This window comes from Chlorocebus sabaeus, chromosome 12 (genome assembly GCF_047675955.1).
Source record: "Chlorocebus sabaeus isolate Y175 chromosome 12, mChlSab1.0.hap1, whole genome shotgun sequence".
NCBI lineage: Eukaryota > Metazoa > Chordata > Mammalia > Primates > Cercopithecidae > Chlorocebus > Chlorocebus sabaeus.
Window position 1 is genome coordinate 71,253,643 of NC_132915.1, and position 20,123 is coordinate 71,273,765.

Below are 20,123 nucleotides of genomic sequence, written 5' to 3' on the forward strand. Positions count from 1 at the left end.
CAGGCTGAGAAGAAAAAGAAAACATGCATATAAACAATAGGGGCCATGTCAAAAATTGTAAAGAGAAAAATGTGCTCTAGAAAACATGGATGCAATTCTGAAAAAACATAAATGACCAGATAGGCTCTAAAACAAATTTTCAAATCCACATTAATCAATATAAGAAATTCATCTATTAAAATTCGACACATAAGAAAAATGAGTCCATTGGGCCGGGCGCGGTGGCTCAGGCTGTAAACCCAGCACTTTGGGAGGCCCAGGCGGGCAGATCACGAGATCAGGAAATCGAGACCACCCTGGCTAACACGATGAAACCCAGTCTCTACTAAAAATACAAAAAACAAACAAACAAAATTAGCCGGGCATGGTGGCGGGCGCCTGTAGTCCCAGCTACTCGGGAGGTCGAGGCAGGAGAATGGCGTGAACCCGGGAGGTGGAGCTTTCAGTGAGCCGAGATCGCGCCACTGCATTCCAGCCCCGGCAACGGACCTAGATTACATCTCAAAAAAAAAAAAAAAAAAGAAAAGAAAAGAAAAGAAAAATGAGTCCATTAATAAATGAATGCAATTCACCCCACTAACAGACTGGAGAAGGAAATCTTTATGAAAATAATAATGGTGAACTCTAGAATAGTAATTGCTGTGTGCCACGTACTATTCTAACAGCTTTAAAAATATTAACTCATTTAATTTTAATAAATGCCACAAAGACATTTGATAAAATTCAATTTTATTACAATGGTAAATATACATTTTAGGAATAAATAGAAGCATCACTATTCTAAAAAAAATTAAGACTCTACTGGAAATCTATAGCAAGCATTATACTTAATGGTGGTTTTAGAACTTTTCATATCAAGTGTCAGAAACGCAATTCAAAATCGTTTAAACAGAAAATATTTCTGTCAGTAACTTGGAGGTTCTGGGGAATTTATCTAGATTGGCAACGCCTGGGCCCAGGGTATTGCTGACTGGGGTATAAAAGATTATTCAGTTTGCAAGGGGCCAGGTGTAGTGACTTATGCCTTTAATCTCAGAACTTCGGGAGGCAGAGGCAAGAAGATTACTTGAGGCCAGCCTAACCAGATCCTATCTCTCCCCCGGGCCCCCCAAAAAATTAGCTTGGCTTGGTGATACACACCTGCAGTCCCAGCGACTCAGGAGGCTGAGGTGGAAAGATAGCTAAAGCCTGCGAGTTCGAGGCTACAATAAGCCATGATCCTGCCACTGCACTCCAGCCTGGGTGAATGAAAGTGACTCTGTCTCAACAACAAAAACAAACAATAAAACAATTTGCAAGGGTATCACCATTTTGAAATAATAATGTGCCTTAGTTCGTATAAACTAGGATTCAATTTGCAAAAATTTGAAACACGTAACAATTTATGAGAACTACTTCCCATGAATGTGTGCCCGGTCCTTTGATTTTTGTCTGACCTCCTTCCAGTTGATTCAAGATGACTGTGAATCTAGTCAAACTAGGAGAGCCCCCTCTCCCCATTGCGTTCTTGCCTTATCCTCGTTATCCTCCCACCCGCACTCCAGCCTCTGTTCAACCCATCATCACTCAGCCTTTGCTCAGAGTTTGCTTCTGGTCTTAATGAGGTGTTGCCTAAAGAATTTCTGGATCTCCCCCAAGGCGTGCTCCTGGGCTGCCGCATGAGCAGCAGGGTCTCCTCCCCAGAGCAAGGGCCTGGAAATGCCCAGGTTCCAGGACACAAAGCACAGGGGAGCATAGGGCGATTCTAGGAGGTGGCCTTCCCTGGGGTACACCAGCACCCTCCCGCTGCTTCTGCCATGGCTCTGTAGCTGGTCTACAGCCTGCTCAGCGCACGCTTTGCTATCCAGGCATTCGTCACTCTCTCCGATGATGAAAAGAATCCACCCCCTAGCCTTTTCAACAGGAAGCACATTCTGCTGATGGAGCTCATCTCGGGGGTCTCCCTTACAGGGGCGGAAGCGCACAGCATCAGAGATGTGGACCTGCAGGCGCTCCTGAGCTGAGCTGAGCTGAGCTGAGCTGATGGATGTCACAATCAGATCCTCGTATCTGAGTGGAACTTCAAAGCTGGTATTGGGTCCGTTAATGCAGACGGTAGCCACCACCTGCTTCAGGTAGCAGGCCATAGCCAAGCCAATCTCGACACCTTTGCACACGGAGATCACTCCAGTTCCTGGCCTTTGGAACTGAAGCACAAAACAAAGGGAAATCTATTACAGGTCACAAGCTGAGAAAGAAATGTCCTGGGCATGCCAATAAACAAGTATGATGGAAAGAATCAAAGAAGGTCGAGTCTTGGCACTCAGATTTACCAGCTCCTGGGACTGAGAATGTTACCCACTTACCCTCACTAACCTTTATTGTCTTGTAGGGATGATACTATTACTGACCTTGCGAGGTTGTTATGAGGATCAAGTGAAACAATAGAAATAAACACTCTTCATCAATGGTAAAGTTTTGTAAAGGCAAAAAGAGTCTAACACACCAGCGATGCTTGGCATTACAAGAATAGAGCCAGGTAAGCTTTCTGAAGAACAAAATTCTTGTCTCTAGCCAGAAAAAAAAAAAAAAAAGGCATTTTTCAGGTTCTCTCAAATATTATGTAAGTGGAATTCACATTTAAATAGCATTTTATAGCTACAAAGATTTTGCCCATTTATTACCACCATATTCAAGGGCTAATCCTGAAAGCAATGAGAGTATAAAGACAAAAGGCTTGGATTCAATAAATAATTGAATTGTAGTAACAATGGGAAAAGGTAGGAGCTCATTGAGGAGGATCATTAATTCTCTGGTAGACTGAGGGAGCTGAGGGGACATGAAAGGTCTGAAAGATGAGGGGGGAAAGGCAAGGCACTCTGGACAGACAACGACAAGTACATGAAGATCTAGTTTGCTTATTTTGCTCACAATTGTACCCCTAGCACTTCCTGTCATCAGAATCATCTGATTTTTATTTTAATTTGAGCTTCCTGAAACTCAATTTTTCCAGTGTCTGTTCCCATAGGTATGAGTGGGCCCAAGAATCTGATACTGTAAAATGTCCCCCAAGGAAATTGGGAAACATCTGTGTGATTAATGAATGAGGGAGTGAAGGAAGATGGCTGTAATTGGAAGTAGGAAACTGATTAGTAGGCTAAAACACTCTCAAGGAGGATGAAGAAGGTGTGATGTATTGAGAAAGACAGGAGTAGAACCTAAAACACTTTGTGATTGGTTGAAGACTTGGGGAGAGAGGGAAGAAAATAGATGGGCAAAGATAACAAAGTGGATTTTTTTCAGAGTTTATGCTAACTGCTATACACACATTATCTCAGTTGGTCTTTCTAACAGCCAAACTGGATTCAAGAAACTTAAAAGATTTGCTTAAGGCTACAACATTATCAAGGGGCAGAGGTGGAAATTGAAGCTTATCCCCTGAATCTAAATCTAAGTTGAATATTTGCAGTTGACTTTTGTTCCTCAGACTTATTTCACAAATAGTTAAATCTGAAATGGAAAAAAAAATTGAAAACATTTTAGTTGGGATTTAATTCTTTTTAGGCAATCTTTTAAAAAGACCCAAATAAGCTTAGAAAAATTACACATGTTTTCTCAACACTAAAGATGAAGATGTTGATAATGCCCCAATAGGAAACATATCCTATCTCTCCTTGAGAAGAGTCAAGGTTCTCCAGGGTTGGAGTGGAAGAGAATAAAACATTTGAGGAAGTCAAAGATAATTTAATGGTTTGGAGCAAGGACATTATCAGATTATATCTGTCACTTACTGCCTATGTAGTTTTGACACATTACTTTAAATATGCTTTCTCATCTGGGAGGTGGTTGTTGATAGTACTTCATAAGGCTATTGTGAATGTTACATGAGACTGCATATAAAATGTTTAGCATACAGTCTAACAAATAGTCACTCAACAAATGTAAGCCAGTACTATTTTACTATTATTAAGTTGATCCATAAGAAATGACTGACATTTGAACATTTTGATCTGCAAAACAGTAAGTTAAACTGAGTAGAATACCAACCCTGATACTCAATATCGTGATATCTATTTCTGGGTTTCTATTTTTTTTTTTTTTTCTGGAGACAGAGTCTTGTTTTGTCTCCCAGACTGGAGTGCAGTGGCCCGATCTTGGCTCACTGTAACCTCTGCCTCCCAGGTTCAAGCATTTCTCCTGCCTCAGCCTCCTGAGTAGCTGGGACTACAGGTGTCTGCCACCACGCCTGCCTAATTTTTGTATTTTTAGTAGAGATGGGGTTTCACCATATTGGCCAGGCTGGTCTCGAACTCCTGACCTTGTGATCTGCCCACCTCAGCCTCCCAAAGTGCTGGGATTACAGGTGTGAGCCACTGAGCCTGGTCTCTCTTCTTAATCATTAGCACAAATATCAGTACTTTGGAACTCCTCAAGAGAATAGATCCTAGTTCAACTAATATTTACCTCTTAGAAGAAGCTAGGTTAATGTTACTATTCCAGTCCTTCTCAATCATTAATGTGCATAAGAATCACCTGAGGATCTTGTTAATATGCAGTTTGCTGTTTCAGGGATGGAAAATGAGATGCTACATTTCTGAAGGCTTCCAGGTGATGCTGTGGCCACCGGTCCAGAACTACATTTGCAATAGTAGAAGGACACACTTGATGAAGAGTGCTAAAACAACCCTTCCTTTTCAGATTCCTTTCTCTAGCCTGGCTCTTGGCATTGGACACTTACTCTATGCTTCACTCTGCCCCTAGCTCTGAAACTAACTAAAAAGCTAATTCAGCTAGTCAGACAATGCAGTCAAGTCAGTTTTGCCAATACTCCCAACTTGATCTTGTACCTTTGTCCTGATCTTAGTTTCAGGACTCTTCAGTGTGACTTACTACAGCATTATCCCCCTGCAGAGATAATCACTGAAGTTTGAAAACATGTCAAATCAGATAATTCATGATTTGAGATGAGTGGCAGTAAAGCACTGAAGAGAACCTTATGAATAAGTTACAAACACTTCAAATGAAAGACATCTTGGTTTTTTTCCACTAAAAAATAATCATATTATGTCCACCATTTATTGTCTTCTATGTGCCAATAAGCACAAAACTGATCACAAATCAACTCAAAAATCTTACAAGGCAGCTATTACCATCCCCATTTAACTGTCAGCTTTTTTACCACAAGTTGGTAAAACAGAGCAGACATTGGTGATTTTGTTTTTTTTTTGTAGTTGTGAAGGTAAAATGTAAAATGTAAATACCTTGGGATGAGCTAGTAGCAAGTTGGCAGCTTCCTCAAAAAAAAAATTTTTTTTTTTTTTTTGGAGATGGAGTCTCACTCTGTTGCCCAGGCTGGAGTTCAGTGGCCGGATCTCGGTTCACTGCAAGCTCCGCCTCCCCGGTTTATGCCATTCTCCTGCCTCAGCCTCCCGAGTAGCTGGGACTACAGGCACCCGCCACCTCCCCTGGCTAGTTTTTTTGTTTTGTATTTTTTTTAGTAGAGACAGGGTTTCACCGTGTTAGCCAGGATGGTCTCGATCTCCTGACCTTGTAATCCGCCCGTCTCGGCCTCCCAAAGTGCTGGGATTACAGGCTTGAGCCACCGCGCCTGGCCTCAAAATATTACAAGCCCACCTCCTGCAGTTTGTCAGGCAAGTCTTCGTAGGCAAAATATGCTAATGCCAACACTGCAAAACCATGGGAAGCCAAAAGACTGGCTGGAAATTCTATTAGGCCCCCAATGCCCCCAAACAAATCGATGACTCCTGGGAAAGGGCCTTCCCCTGAGAGTGCAAAGAGAGAAGAGAATGGGATCAGAAAGAGCGAAAAAAGGGTCAAATAGCTGCAAAAATATAAGGTGAGCAAAATTAATTACACACACACACACACACACACACACTAGCATATTAGTTTTAAAACTTTATGAGAAATACTGGTTCTTTAATAATTTGATACAATTTGCTGTTGTTCTTATTTCCATTATGATATGGTTTGGCTGTGTCCCCAGCCAAACCTCAACTTGAATTGTATTTCCCAGAATTCTCAGAGTCAAAGAAGGAATTCTGGGAGATACAATTGGGAGGGACCCAGGGCAAGGTAATGGAATCATAGGGGCTGGTCTTTCCCATGCTATTCTCGTAATAGTGAATAAGTCTCACGAGATCTGATGGTTTTATCAGAGGTTTCTGCTTTTGCTTCTTCCTCTGTCTTCTTGCTGCCATGTAAGAAGTGCCTCTCGCCCTCCACCATGATTATGAGACCTCCCCAGCCATGTGGAACTGTAAGTGCAATTAAATCTCTTTTTGTTCACACTTTCGGGTATGCCTTTATCAGCAGCATGAAAACGAACTAATACACATTAACAGTGATTTCTGTATCACCAAAGTTTAGTTTCACCTGGAGGGAGAAAAAGGGCTCCTCGCACTTAGCCTTCTCGGATCTGCTTCCTCTGCACCCCAGGGCGTGAGAACCAGCGCTGCACGGTCTGGCTGGCCTTGGGCTGAACAGTGGCTGAATCTTGAAAACAAATGGAGTCATAAAGGTCCAGACTGACCCAAAAGGGGCTGTTCATCACATCATGTTTGACCAGTCTCCGGAAAGGCTTCTCAGGCTTCAGAGACCAAAAGAGGTCCATTGGATGTACCCCCATGTAGTCACCTCCAAATGCGGGAGCCTGCTCCAGATCCACCTCACCAGCCTCATTAGCCCTGTAGAAGGCCATGGACCAGAACAGATTCCCCTTCTCATCCTTCAGCGAGGCCTTCAGCGTCACCACCTGGGATGGGGGCAGGCCTGTCAATTGGATATGCACTGGATCGTCTGCAAGGGCACTTGCTGGGGTGGCCGACAGCTGGAACATTGACAACTGGCAAGGGAACAAGTGGTGCCTCACCCCCTGTAGTGAGAGAGAAGACTTTAAGTTGGAGAATTCAATTCCAAGAAAAGGTCAAGGCAAGGTTTATATTGGGTCTGACCGAATTAAACTTCTGGGAACTTAGTGAAAAATATGCAGAACTTTTGGAGGAGGGAGAGAGAGACATGCAGAAAGTACTCATTGTTCTCATTTTACAAATGAGGAAACGGGTTATATGGCATGCTCCAAGTCTCACAAGTAGTTGGTAGAAGTGGGAATTCAAGCTATATCTGACACCACAGCCTCCTGTTTTATCCATTATAACACTAGTAAATCTTAGTTTTATGGTTTTCAGTACATTAAGGTTTAATTCTTCAGTTGAAATAATACCTGTGTGACCTATTTTTACAAGGTGTTAGGAGCCAAGGGGGATAATACATGACAAAGCGTCTGAAACAACACTGCTTTTCAGCCCCTACACCTGTTGGGTATGGGTATAGGCACAGAATTACGTAAACACACACTCTGTTATGGTCCTTGTTGTTGTTTTTCTTTTAGTCTCTCATCCCTGTCTGCCATTGTTAGACCTCTAACTCTTTGCAGATTTTCCATTGTTTGCTTTTTTTAAGAGAAAATAAAACTTCATGCTCTTGTCTTTGCTATTATGCTTTTCTAATGGAGTTATAAATGCCAATGTTGTTTGTAGTAAAGAGACTACAATATACATTTGATTGGCCATTTTGTACTCTGTTCCATTATAAGGAAAATCTTGGGTCTTCTTCCCTCTCTCCCTTCCTTCCTGTACAATGCATTAGCCCAATACAGCTTTTATTTTTATAGTTAATTAATTTGAATTGCTTACTATAACCACTCTTCAGCATGCATCCTTTATCTAGTTTTATCCTCCCAAGTGAGCCTCTCAAGGGTAGTAACTGTGTATGAAAACTTTAGGGATCCTTTCGACACTGATATAATAAATTATACAATGCACCTGTTTAGGAGTTATAAGGTTCGTAAGGGATAAAATAAAATAGCACCAAAAATGTAATAGAAATAAATATTTATATAGTACATTTGTGATTGAAGATTTGAGGCTTTCTTCCCAAGTTGTGGTTCCTTTTTATCTGAGAATAGTCTCTTAAAGCCCAGAGCTATGATCACTCAGGAGCTATGCATGTACCTTGTGGCATGAACCCTGGTGCCATTGCTGATTGGATTAGAGCTGAATTTCAGATTCAAGATGTGGCAACGATGTTTTCACCTTGCTAGCTTAGAATTGAGACCCAGAGATCACCAGTCACTCTATCGGGGTCAAGCCTAAGGTGAGGCAAGAGAGGCATCTAGAGGACCAAAATTTACTTTCATGTCACTGACAGACCAAGCCTTTAAGGTCTTCCTTACATTGTGCACCCTTGGAACCTCTCTTGCCTTACCCTGGCCCTGGACTCACATGCAATTGGATCCATAATGAAGCCATAAAAAAGGATGAGTTTGTGTCCTTTGTAGGGACATGGATGTGGCTGGAGACCATCATTCTTAGCAAACTATCACAAGAACAGAAAACCAAACACCGCATGTTCTCACTCATAGGTGGGAACTGAACAATGAGATCACTTGGACTCGGGAAGGGTGACATCACACACCGGGGCCTATCATGGGGAGGGGGGAGGAGGGAGGGATTGCATTGGGAGTTATACCTGATGTAAGTGACGAGTTGATGGGTGCTGACGAGTTGATGGGTACAGCACACCAACATGGCACAAGTATACATATGTAACAAACCTGCACGTTATGCACATGTACCCTAGAACTTAAAGTATAATAATAATAAAAAATTAAAAAAAAAAATTCAGAAGCTGAAGCTATATCCAAATAATTCCAGAAAATCAGTCTTAGGGGAAATATGTGGGAGTTTGAGGTGAGAGGGAGAGGGAGGGGAAGAGAGAGGGGAAGAGAGAGAGGAAGAGGGAGAGAGAGAGAGAGGGAGAGGGAGGTGGGGAGAAAGACAGAGACAAGTTATGAATGAATAAAGTAGATACAAAGATGAAAGTCAGAGAAAGTAATCTTACTAGATTTCAAATTCCTGGTTCTAACCACTCCTGAAGGTCAACTGTACTTGAGTTCCTTGAGACACTCTGGCATCCCTATAATAGAATCCCTTTGTTTACATTAGCTTGAGTTAATAACTATTATTTGCAATCAAAGAGTCAACTAGTTCAACTTTGTATTTCACAAGCTCAGGATGATTGACTTCTGTAAGGTCATATCATGGTCAAGAGAAAAGGTGCCAAGTTTCCTGACTTAGTTGCATGCTTTTTTTTAATGGCCAACAGACTATGATTCAAACTTTGGGTAAGCATGTGACTTTTACTTTTTCTAGAAAGTTCTACTAAGTGAGAAATTCCTCCAGGATATCCGAACAGTCTGGAGTTTCCTTTTGCTCATATCTGAGAGTCCACCAACACAGAAAATCCCAGCATCAAACTCCTTTCTAAAACCAGGTTGGCTGTGCCCCTAGACTGTGTGATAGAATCAATCTCACCCTGTTATGTGAAGGCCTGGTATCCCACATCACTCACCACCTCTCTCTGTTGTCTCTGCTACTCTATATTAGTGAAGGCTACTAATGATGAGGTACAGAAATCTCCAAATTTTGAGGCCCCTAGTCCCAAAAAGATATATTTCAATATAATCCCACTTAACCTTTACCAGCACAAATATATTTAACCTGGAAAAATGATTTTGTTATCATAAACTGAAAAGACATATTATACATTTTCATGTATAGATTCATTTCTGGTGAATTGATAGCATCAGCACACTATAAACTAAGGAGATCAGTTGTAGGATTTATTAGTTTAGCTACAGAAAAATCAATCTTTTCCCATGAGTGTGGGTACTTTTTTGTTCTCAGCCCACTACTATCAATTCTCCTTAAAGCTGGGGTGTTTGTTTGTAGACACCTAATTTTCAGTCTGTAGGAAACACAATGATTCCATCAAGTTTCTGTCCTTGAATCACTTGTTGAATTGTATGTCAGGACAGTGACTGTCTTTAGGACTCCGAGCGTGCATATTAAACAGCCATGAGACATACAAGACTATATTAGTCTGTTCTCACGTTGCTGATAAAGACATACTTGAGACTGGGCAAGTATTAATTCTGGATAATATTAATTCCCATGGTAAAGCTTTTTCATTTTTCAAGCCTCTTTCAAGGTCATTATTCCCTGTGGGAACAACAACCCTGTAGGAATAAAAACATATCCTTACATTACAAATTAAGAAATAGAGCTCAGTGAGTTAAATGGTTTAGCCAAGTTTGCCTATGTAGTCAATGATGAAGCAAGAATCTTAACTCATATCAGGTGACCCAATATCTAAACTTTAACTATTTTCCCCAAATGAGAGTAGAAATATGAAAACTCACTCTTCTCTTAACCTACCCCTCCTTTTTTTCTTTCCCAATACTTTATTTTTAATTTCATCTTTCTTTTTCCTGACTCTGAACCTTTTAGTGAAGTATACACCCTGGTGCATACTTTGGCAGGACAGATAGTAAAATAGTAGAATTATAGCCCACAAACTCATGTGTGCACAAAATGTATTTTTTTCTATTTTTCTAGATTCCAAGTAAATTCTATTTTAAGTCTTTGTTCTAAGATTACATCTCTGCCACCTGGAGGAACAAAGACTCAAAATAGAAATTATTTGGAATCCAAGTAAGTTTTCTGTGACTTCTATAATGCTGAAAGACTCGGGAAGCTTATACATTATTGTGCATTCTTCTGAACCTGCTGTACAATGTGTGCCAGAGGCTCCAAATTCAGATACCCATGGGGACCAAGCAGGTAATACAAATTTATAGATAAGGGCCAGGAATAAATGAGATATAGAACTGTAAAGAACTAAAGACAACCTAGTCTTTAGCCCAGTCCAAAGCTATTCAGTGTGCAACAAAACAGATGTGAACCAAAGAAAACATACTCATTTATGACTTCTGGAGTGCATATCAGACATTAGTTTTTTTGTAACTCAGAAATCAAAAGAAGATTTTTCCCCCCCTTTCTGATGTGCTACCTTTTTTTTAAGGCAATGGATATCAACTTGTCTCCTTTAGGTAGAAGAAGGATGACAAAGTAAAGTGGAAATGCCAAAATGAGGGGATGAGAAGTGGGAAGTGAAGACCCATCTATTAATATGTCCAGTGATAAAGAACAAGTTGAGCTGGTCGTGGTGGTTCATGCCTGTAATCCTAGCACTTTGAGAGGTCGAGGCAGGTGGATCACGAGGTCAGGAGTTCGAGACCAGCCTGGCCAATATGGTGAAACCTCATCTCTTCTAAAAATACAAAAATTAGCTGTGGTGGCATGTGCCTGTAGTCCCAGCTACTCGGGAGGCTGAGGCAGAAGAATCACTTAAACCCAGGAGGTGGAGGTTGCAGTGAGCCAAGATCATGCCACTATACTCTAGCCTGGGCGACAGAGCAAGATGCTGTCTCAAAAAAAAAAAAAAAAAAAGAACAAGAACAAGTTGACACTGGCCTCAAAATCCAAAGCCTTCAAAACCTTCTCCTTGCCACCTCTACCCATGCTTAATCTATATGACTTTTTTCTACTTTTATTCTGTTACATTTGTATTACCTTATTCTCAGTTGGATCACAACTAATCCATATACATGGATTCATACCCTTGTTAGTTGATAAGGCTTATTGCTTCTCAGAGCTAGCTCCTCATAGGTTCCAGAGTGTTAATTTATAAGATCCTTAAGACTTCTCCTGTCCAACACTGCATTGTCACAATCATCAATAAACTACCTACTGTATAAGGGACACCCATCTGAAGAGGTCTCTCCCTCCTCTGGGCCCTCCAGCATGCCTCTGAAAGCACTTAATATATTGAGCCTTATAATCATTTATATTGTGTTTTCTCTCTCCTATTAATCTGAAATTTTCTTGAAGGCAGAATTCTGTTTGATTTATTCATCACTTTTACTGTATACAGAGCCCTTCACATTCAATGTGTTCATAAATGATTTTAACTTTACACTCTTCTTCATTCCCACAAACTCTTGTCCTTTTTCCCAAATCTTTCTCCCTTTTTACAGTTTTTTTTCTAGTCTCTACAATATTGTCAGACTGATCTCTGCAAAACTCAGGTCAAATTACTCTTCTACTTTAAACTTCCAGTGACTCCCAGATTCATTTAAGGGTAGAATCTAAATCCTTTGGCATAGCACTTAAGACCATTTCCAAGGGAGTGGCTCTACCATGGAGTCTTAGAGACTCTACATGTGTCTACATGGGATGCACAGGCAATGCTTGGACTGCCATGTGACCTAAATCTGGGTGGAATGCCCTGTGATCCTCCTAACATGGCAAGGGAGGAAATCTTCAGAGAAGGCTTCACGAGGTTGTTTTCTCATCTGCCTCTATCTTGTGGGATGCTGCCATGAGGCGGTTTTCTGATATACCTCCCAGGTTCCAGAGGAACATGAGACTTTCCAACTTAACCCCTACGCTTCCGTAGGGCAGAACTGCAGCTCTATAGCCATTTAGCTGCCGTCTGGAATTGATTAGCCAGCAATAGGGTATATCACAACGCTTGCTGAAGCCATCTGACCCCTTCTGTTTCAGTGCCATCCTTTTGGTGTGTGGGATAAGGACTCACAGGGCTGACATCGTTAGCTTCTCTTGTCTTCACTATATATATATGTAATAATCTGGCTGAATCTAAAATTAGTTCATTATTTCTTTACCATCTGAATCTGTAAGTGTTAGACTTGGACGGTCCTTTGTGTTTGGCACCCTTCATAATCTGATTCAATCAAAGCATTTAACCCTGATCTGTTTACTAAACAACTATCTCATTACAAACTTAACATACAATATTGTGAAAGTCTGCTTCTTTATCTGACTATCCGTTTTCTACTCTATACAAATACAGTAGTCACTAGCCATACATAGCTAATTAAATGTAATTAATTAAAAATAAATAAAACAGAAATCTAGTTCCTCAGCCACACTAACCACAATTTAATTGCTCAATAACCACGTGTAACTAGTGGCTACTATACTGAACAATGTAGATACGGAACATTTCTGCCATTAGAGAATATTCTATTGGATAGCACTATTCCAGATTGTAAATTCCTCAAGGGCAGAAATTATACCTTGTTCAACACTATGTTCATCAGTTCTTAGAATAGGGCCTGACACATATTTACTAAGCAAGTGACTGCTTAATAAATATTTGATGAATACATGAAAGAATAAATGATACGCATGAAAGAAAAAAATTGAGAGAAATTTCTGAGAGACAATGAATAAGAAAGAATAGAAGCCAACTTGACTGTTTATAGTCTACTTCTGAAGGTGAGAGATGCTTCAAGATCCAGTTGAATATATTTTCCCAGCTTCCCCACTCTTTTGCACTGGAAGCCAGGACTCCCCACACTGCAGGGTATCCAGGAGACAAAGGATACAAAGCAGTGGAGAACAAGCAACATTAACCTTGCTGCTTCCCACAGGATTCACCTTGGAGTGGCTGGGGAGGGAGCCCTTACCAATATGGAGACAACCTTATTGGAGACTGAACATGAAAGCAATGTTATGGAGTCTGGAGGTCCCTGACCACAGTGAAAGGGATCAGGTCTGTATCATTGGGAGACAGTGGCTTATTAGAAGAAAGAGAAGTCAAAATCTGATAGGGCACCAAAAAGAGGAGGCAAAAAACAAGGAATAAAAGAACGGAAGATCACCAATGCAGATTAAAATTACGAATCGAGAAACAAAACTCTTATTCTCTTTAGGAGCCTGTTGCTTTTGTCATCGTTGGCACTTCATCTTTCAGTCCAGGTAGAAATATCGCCCCCACCTCACCTCCCCCTACTCCTATGCACTAAATCCCAGAGAAAAGTGTTTTGAAAGTCAAGAAACTATCTCTATAAATTCATATTAGCTGGACCCTTACTACTCTGGTAGCCCAGTTGTGCATGTTGCCTCCAAAATAGTCACCCAACAACCTCTTAGTTAGGTTAATGCATCTGATAAAAATCTGTATTTCAGAGCAATGAACCACCTGAGATGATTACTCATCCCTCAGAGAACTGTTTCCCTCTGGGATGAGAGAAACAAACACAGCAAGATGAAAGCAGCCTTTCCAGATGCCCTGCAGGCAGATGTGTCAGAAAGCAGACCCTCTCCACTAGGCAGTGACAGCCCTGACTCCCTGGATACTCACTGTGAGTTCAGCTGCAGGAGGCAGACGAAAGCAACTTGCTTAACTTAGAAGCCAACTTAGAAGCACTGGATGCTTGCCTGTTGCTTGCGAATTTATATCATTTAAAACAACCCAGCCCATTGAAAATTGAAATTATCTGCACAGAAACCATCCACTACTCCTCTTTTTAAGTCCCCAGTGACAGGGCTACCAGCAGTTGCTGCTGAAGGGTCTTGGCAGAGCCCAGTCTCTCTAGTCTGCTTTTTAGTTCAGGTGTTCATAATGGAGTCTAATATTTCATCACATAGCTCAGGTTTCTAAGCGTTTTCTCTTGACTCGTTCAACTCCTGGTTCTAATCTCCTTTGCTTTAGTTCCTTCTGTGTCTCCTCCTCTAAGTCAGTGGTCTCTGGACAGTTTCCTCTGGAACAGTGTCTAGGAGAGCAAGTCCCAAACACCAATTTTAGGAGCAATGTGAGCTGATGGCATAAGACTCACCTGAGGAGCCTGTTAAGTGAAGATTCCTGGGTCCTGCACCTGAAAGTTCTGACTTGATAGGTCTGAGATAAGGTTCTTGCATGTGTATTTTTAACAGGGGTTCCTAATGTGTATCCTAATCTGGAAACCACTTTTCCAAAGGACAGCAAAAGCTTTCCCAGATGAAAATGCTACCCAGGACTGGAACTACCGAAATTTTCGTTGTCCCATTGTTAATCCCGTCAGCCACTGGCCAATGTCAAAATGTATAAATGAGCTAACTTACAGATTGTAGACTCTGCTTTAGGCTGTGAATTCCTTAAGGGAGGGCCCTTGCCTTTTTGTTTTTCCATCTCTTGCAGCCAGTAAGGTATAGTTGGAAGATCAGTGGTCTCTGGACTCAGAGAGATTTAGATTAGAACCCTTACTTCATTACTCTGTGCGACTTACATCAAATTACTTAACTCTCCATGTGCTTCAGCCTTCTAATCTGTAAAATGGGAGTAATATGATAAAATGGAATAAAAGTGAAACATAAGACTTGGGAAAAAGGGGTTGATCTTGGAACTCAAAGACATATTGGGATGTCTAGAAGAAGAGGGAGGTATTTTGGTACACAGTTCTCTTACTGGATGAGAGGTACATTGGCAAGATAGCAAGGACCCCATATTCATGATTAATTTCCAGAACCAGATACAAACATAGGTGGTAAAGTGGAGGAGAGGTGCAGCAGAAATAGAAAGTGTTGTTTTCACTAAGACTCTAAGAGAAACACAGAAAATGGTGGGCAAGTCATGATGACCCAGATGACAAAGTAAAGTACCAGCTAAGAAGTACATGCAGGCCTTCTCCACCCTGCTCCCCAGAACAGGGAACATGGTACTCCACAGACTGTCAAGGGATATAGCCAATGAGAACTTAGGACACTGGCAAAGCACTGGACGTAAGGTGTTCACCATATACAAGGGAGGTATTTGCAGTTGTCAGTAGTAGGTATGAGCCACACACACACACCAAAAAGTAAGAGGACATCACTCAGCTTTGGTCATATCACTGAAGAAGGCCTGGAGCAAGCAGAGCTAGAAAAAGAAAAAATGGATGGTCAGCGTCGCAGGGAAGCAGACAGAACTTATTGATTAACACATGAGACATCCCTAAGGATACCCCACAAATAACTGTCAGGGGTGTTTTCAGGAGAAAAGATTTTCCACATTCTCCAGAAGGATCAGTAACTGTGAAATAGAGGTTAAGGTATAAAGTAGTTGGCATATTTTAGTGCTTAATGACTGCTACTTGATTTTCCTTGCAAACAATTGGAGAAAAATTGAGAGTGCCTGGATACCCTAACATTGACAAATTAGTTTAAATAAACCTCTGTTTTATTTGCTGCATTTGTGTCATTCCATTTGGAAAAATTATAGGAAAACTTAAAATATTACACAGCTATATATGTGCATATTTGCTTAACTAAAATATATGCACATGCAAACTGAAGAAAAACACATATGGCCATCCAGATGACATAATCAAACATACTTGTAATCATTAGCAGCCATCCTTAACTATTGTGAGATATAGTTCCTGATAGTAACCAAGATGATTGTGAATTTGCCAACATCCAGATCCATAATGGCAATCACATAGCTATTATGGTATCAGTTTGATATTCATTCAATAATAATTCATTAAGTTCTCATTATTTCCAAGGATGTTTGAATTAACCAGGACCCTGTTCCTGTTCAAGAAATGCATAGACTAGTTCAAGGGTTGGCAAACTACAGTCTGCAGACCAAATCCAGTCTCTATCTGTTTTAATAGATAAAGTTTTTGTTTATGTGTTATTTATAGTTCCTTTCACTTTACAATGGCAGTTGATGATTGCAATAGAGACCACATATTTTGGAGCATTTCGGATTTCAGATTTCAGATTTTCAGATTAGGGATCAACCTGCATAAATAGTTTCAGTTGCTTTGGAAAACCCTAATACAGCCTACGATCCTAAAATATTTACTATCTACTCCTTTACAGCAGAAGTTTGTTGACCTCTGGTGTACCTGAAAAGATAGAAAAAGTAAACAGGCAATTCCAATGGAGTGTGGTAAGTGCACTTCCAAAAATAAAATCCTAGGAATACTCAGAAGGGGCACCTAACACATAGCAGGAAAGATTCCTGGAAGTGGTACCTATGAGTGGAGCTTGACACCTGGGCAGGGATTCACTGGATAAAGTAGTATGAAGTGCCTTCTAGAAAGAAGGACAAGTTTACATATAGATATATCCCCTTTGTGGGACTGCAATATAATAAAAGCTTCATGAGGGCAGGCATTTTTTTTTTACTATTTTGTTACTTAAAGTATCCAGTCACCTGGAACTATTCCTGGCTCATTGTGGGTGCCACAATGAACTGCTCCTGACTATCCACCATGCTTAGCAAAAAGATCTTCTTTTTCTTAATATAAATTTTAGTATCAATAAATATGCACTGAATGAATTCAAAACATTCAAATGGCTGGAGTACTGGGAAGATGAGTTTGGAAGGAAGACAGTTATATAATCTAGCCAAACAACAAGGTGAGGCCTCAGCAATCATATGCTAGTTTTTGAACACTGATCAGTATTTACATCACTAATGACAGATTAGTTTGGACTTTGAAAACAGTCCTTATCTGCTGGATTCTGGCCTCCAAACCTAATGATTATTACTTGAGGGATTTTAGAGATTGAGTTGGGAGGGGGTTAATGCAGACTGGGAAATTTATGAATTTTCTCTTTGGAATGGGCTTCGAGACTAGTGCCCGAATCTGTGGAATGGGGAAAGTTTTTGAAATGACAATTATTTTTAACTCAAGCCTGTATCCACTAATGCATTATCTTCTTAATTTACTTGGATGCAGTAGCCATGACTAGGGGGTTTAGAGCCAACAGTTTTAATTAGAATGAAATAATAAAACATTGTCCCTATCTTACCTCATTTGCCAATGGCTGGTTGATAAACCCGAGAAATGTTATGAATAGCATGCTCATGGGGGAAATAACTGGCTAGTTTTAAATATGTCAGTATGAAAATACTACTTTAAATGAGAGATTTCAATGGTACAATGAAGGAAAAAATGATTTCTGGCTAAGGCATAAGTAAGCTCTATGTTTTACCCTCCTTTGGTCACAGTGTATATTGGTCTTCAATAACACTTATCAATGATTTTTCATAACTAAAATTAATCTTCCAGTTATCCTAGAATATTATTTTTCATTCTTGAATCCCACGAATTATTTCAGGACCCTTGTTGTAACATACCACACTGGACTGCTCCTGACTATCTACCATGCTTAACAAAAAGGTCTTCTTTTTCTTAATATAAATTTTAGTATCAAATTAATTTATACCATGTGTCATGTAACACCTTTTATCATAGAAATTTTACTTTGTAGATTGCAATCTTGGAAATATATTATTGTGCCCATTATAATCTTTAAAAGTATATTTTTTAAAAATCTAGAACTACTGACAAAAAGGTTAAAATTTAGGAACATCCGATTGCTTAAATCATGGACAAGGAGAGGGGAAATGGTAGCAAAAATGAAATAAATGATTTTGCAATGAATGCTATTTTTTTTTTTTTTTTTTTTTTTTTTTTTTTTTTTTTTTTTTTTTGAGACAGAGTCTCACTCTGATGCCCAGGCTGGAGTGCAGTGGCACAATCTCGGCTCACTGCAAGCTCCGCCTCCCAGGTTCACGCCATTCTCCTGCCTCAGCCTCCCGAGTAGCTCGGACTACAGGTGCCCGCCACCATGCCCGGCTAATTTTTTGTATGTTTAATAGAGACAGGGTTTCACCGTGTTAGCCAGGATGGTCTCCATCTCCTGACCTCGTGATCCGCCTGCCTCAGCCCCCCAAAGTGCTGGGATTACGGGCATGAGCCACCACGCCCGGCCACAATGAAGACTATTCTAATGGTTTAAAGTCACCAGGTGTACTTAGGGATTCCATGAAGTTTCCACAAAGCTACAACACAATCAATGGAAACTATGACTCTTTTTGTGATAGACCCAAGAATGTTCCTAGTCATTATTGGCACCTAAAAAATGTTCTCCATAAGAAAGGTAAACATAGAAATTGTAGTGTTTCTAGCTGCTCTGAGATAAAAACAGTGATAGTGTATGACCAAAATTTGTTTCAAATTTCCAGAGAATAGAGTTTAACAGCCTATGGAAGAAAATCTCAGTATAATGGAATGGAGAAAATATAGGGATAAGTCCCCGAATTCTAATCCCAGTCCTGCCATTAAATTAATTGCAAAAAAAAAAAAATTTTCTAGGCTGTATTATTTACCTATACAATGAGAAGGCTAGCTCTAAACAGTATTCAAAAAAGTTACTCATTAAGTAGCTATTGTATTTTCCTCTAATTTGGTCTTGAGGTCTCTCTCAGGAGATGGGTAAAAACCCTTGCCCTGCCCTGCCAGGGCTCCAGGGATTTGGTCATGAATGTTTATAGTATGTCTTTCATGGGACACTTCTTTATCCCAGCAGACAGCCTAATGCCTGGGTGTCCAACCCATGACAGGGTGTTCCTCTCACAGAAAACTTGTTTATACTGGAAGACGCCTTTGGGGCTCTTGTCTCACCTGTGTCCAGTTTATTCCTACAAAGACAGCCCCTCTCTAGGAGAGCCCTGATGGAGAAAGAAGGTAGATTTGGGTGTGTTGGTCAGGTGAGACACAGAAGAGGCAACTAGCAAAACACATGAAATAACAGAAGAGTATATTACTCATAGATTATAGAAGAGAGGGAAAGAGCGCCAATGGGAAGGGGAGAGCTGTCCAGGATATGCACTCAACCAGCATGTGGGGAGCAAGAGAGAGAGAGGGACCTTTGGGCCAACACCTTTATTGGGGTTCAGGGTGTTACCCAAGCAGGTTTCCCAAGGGAAGTTTGAATTGATGGGTTTAGAATAAGCAATCAATAGTTCCAAGAGGTCACAGGCAACTGAGAGGTGGTTGCTGAGCATATCTGCACAGTTCATATGAGGTGTAGGGGTCAGTGGGCAAGTGAAGTAAGTTGTATCTAACTGTCCCCTAGGGAGGCAGTCACAAGAAGGCGGTTGTATAAGCAGATATCCGGATCAGCCACACTGAGGAAGCTGGAAGAGGCAGAGAACTAGAAATTGTTGTTAAGGGTGACTAAGTCCTGCTTGTGGGATGAGAAAGTCCAACTTATACTCAAAATGGATACATTTGAGTATACATGCATATAAAGGCAATATAAAATTATAAGAATTCACTGTAGTAGCATCTTTATAATTTTTGCCATATCTGGGTACTCCCTGACCTATTACTTTTAAGGCAAGAATAATATTTAATAATATTTCTCAATGCATTTACAATTCTCAGTAATCATTTTATTGCTCCTCTGAAGCTTTATTACATTAAGGCAAAGCCCTGGGGCTTATTGTCCTCGGGAAGAAAGCAACCCTGCCTAGAAAGGTCGAGGGCTTGACCAAAGATGGGAGTGGATTATGAAAAACCGAAAATCCCGGAGGAAACTTTTGTTCTGTTTCCTGTTTGGAGTTCTGGAAAACAGTAAAATGGGACATTG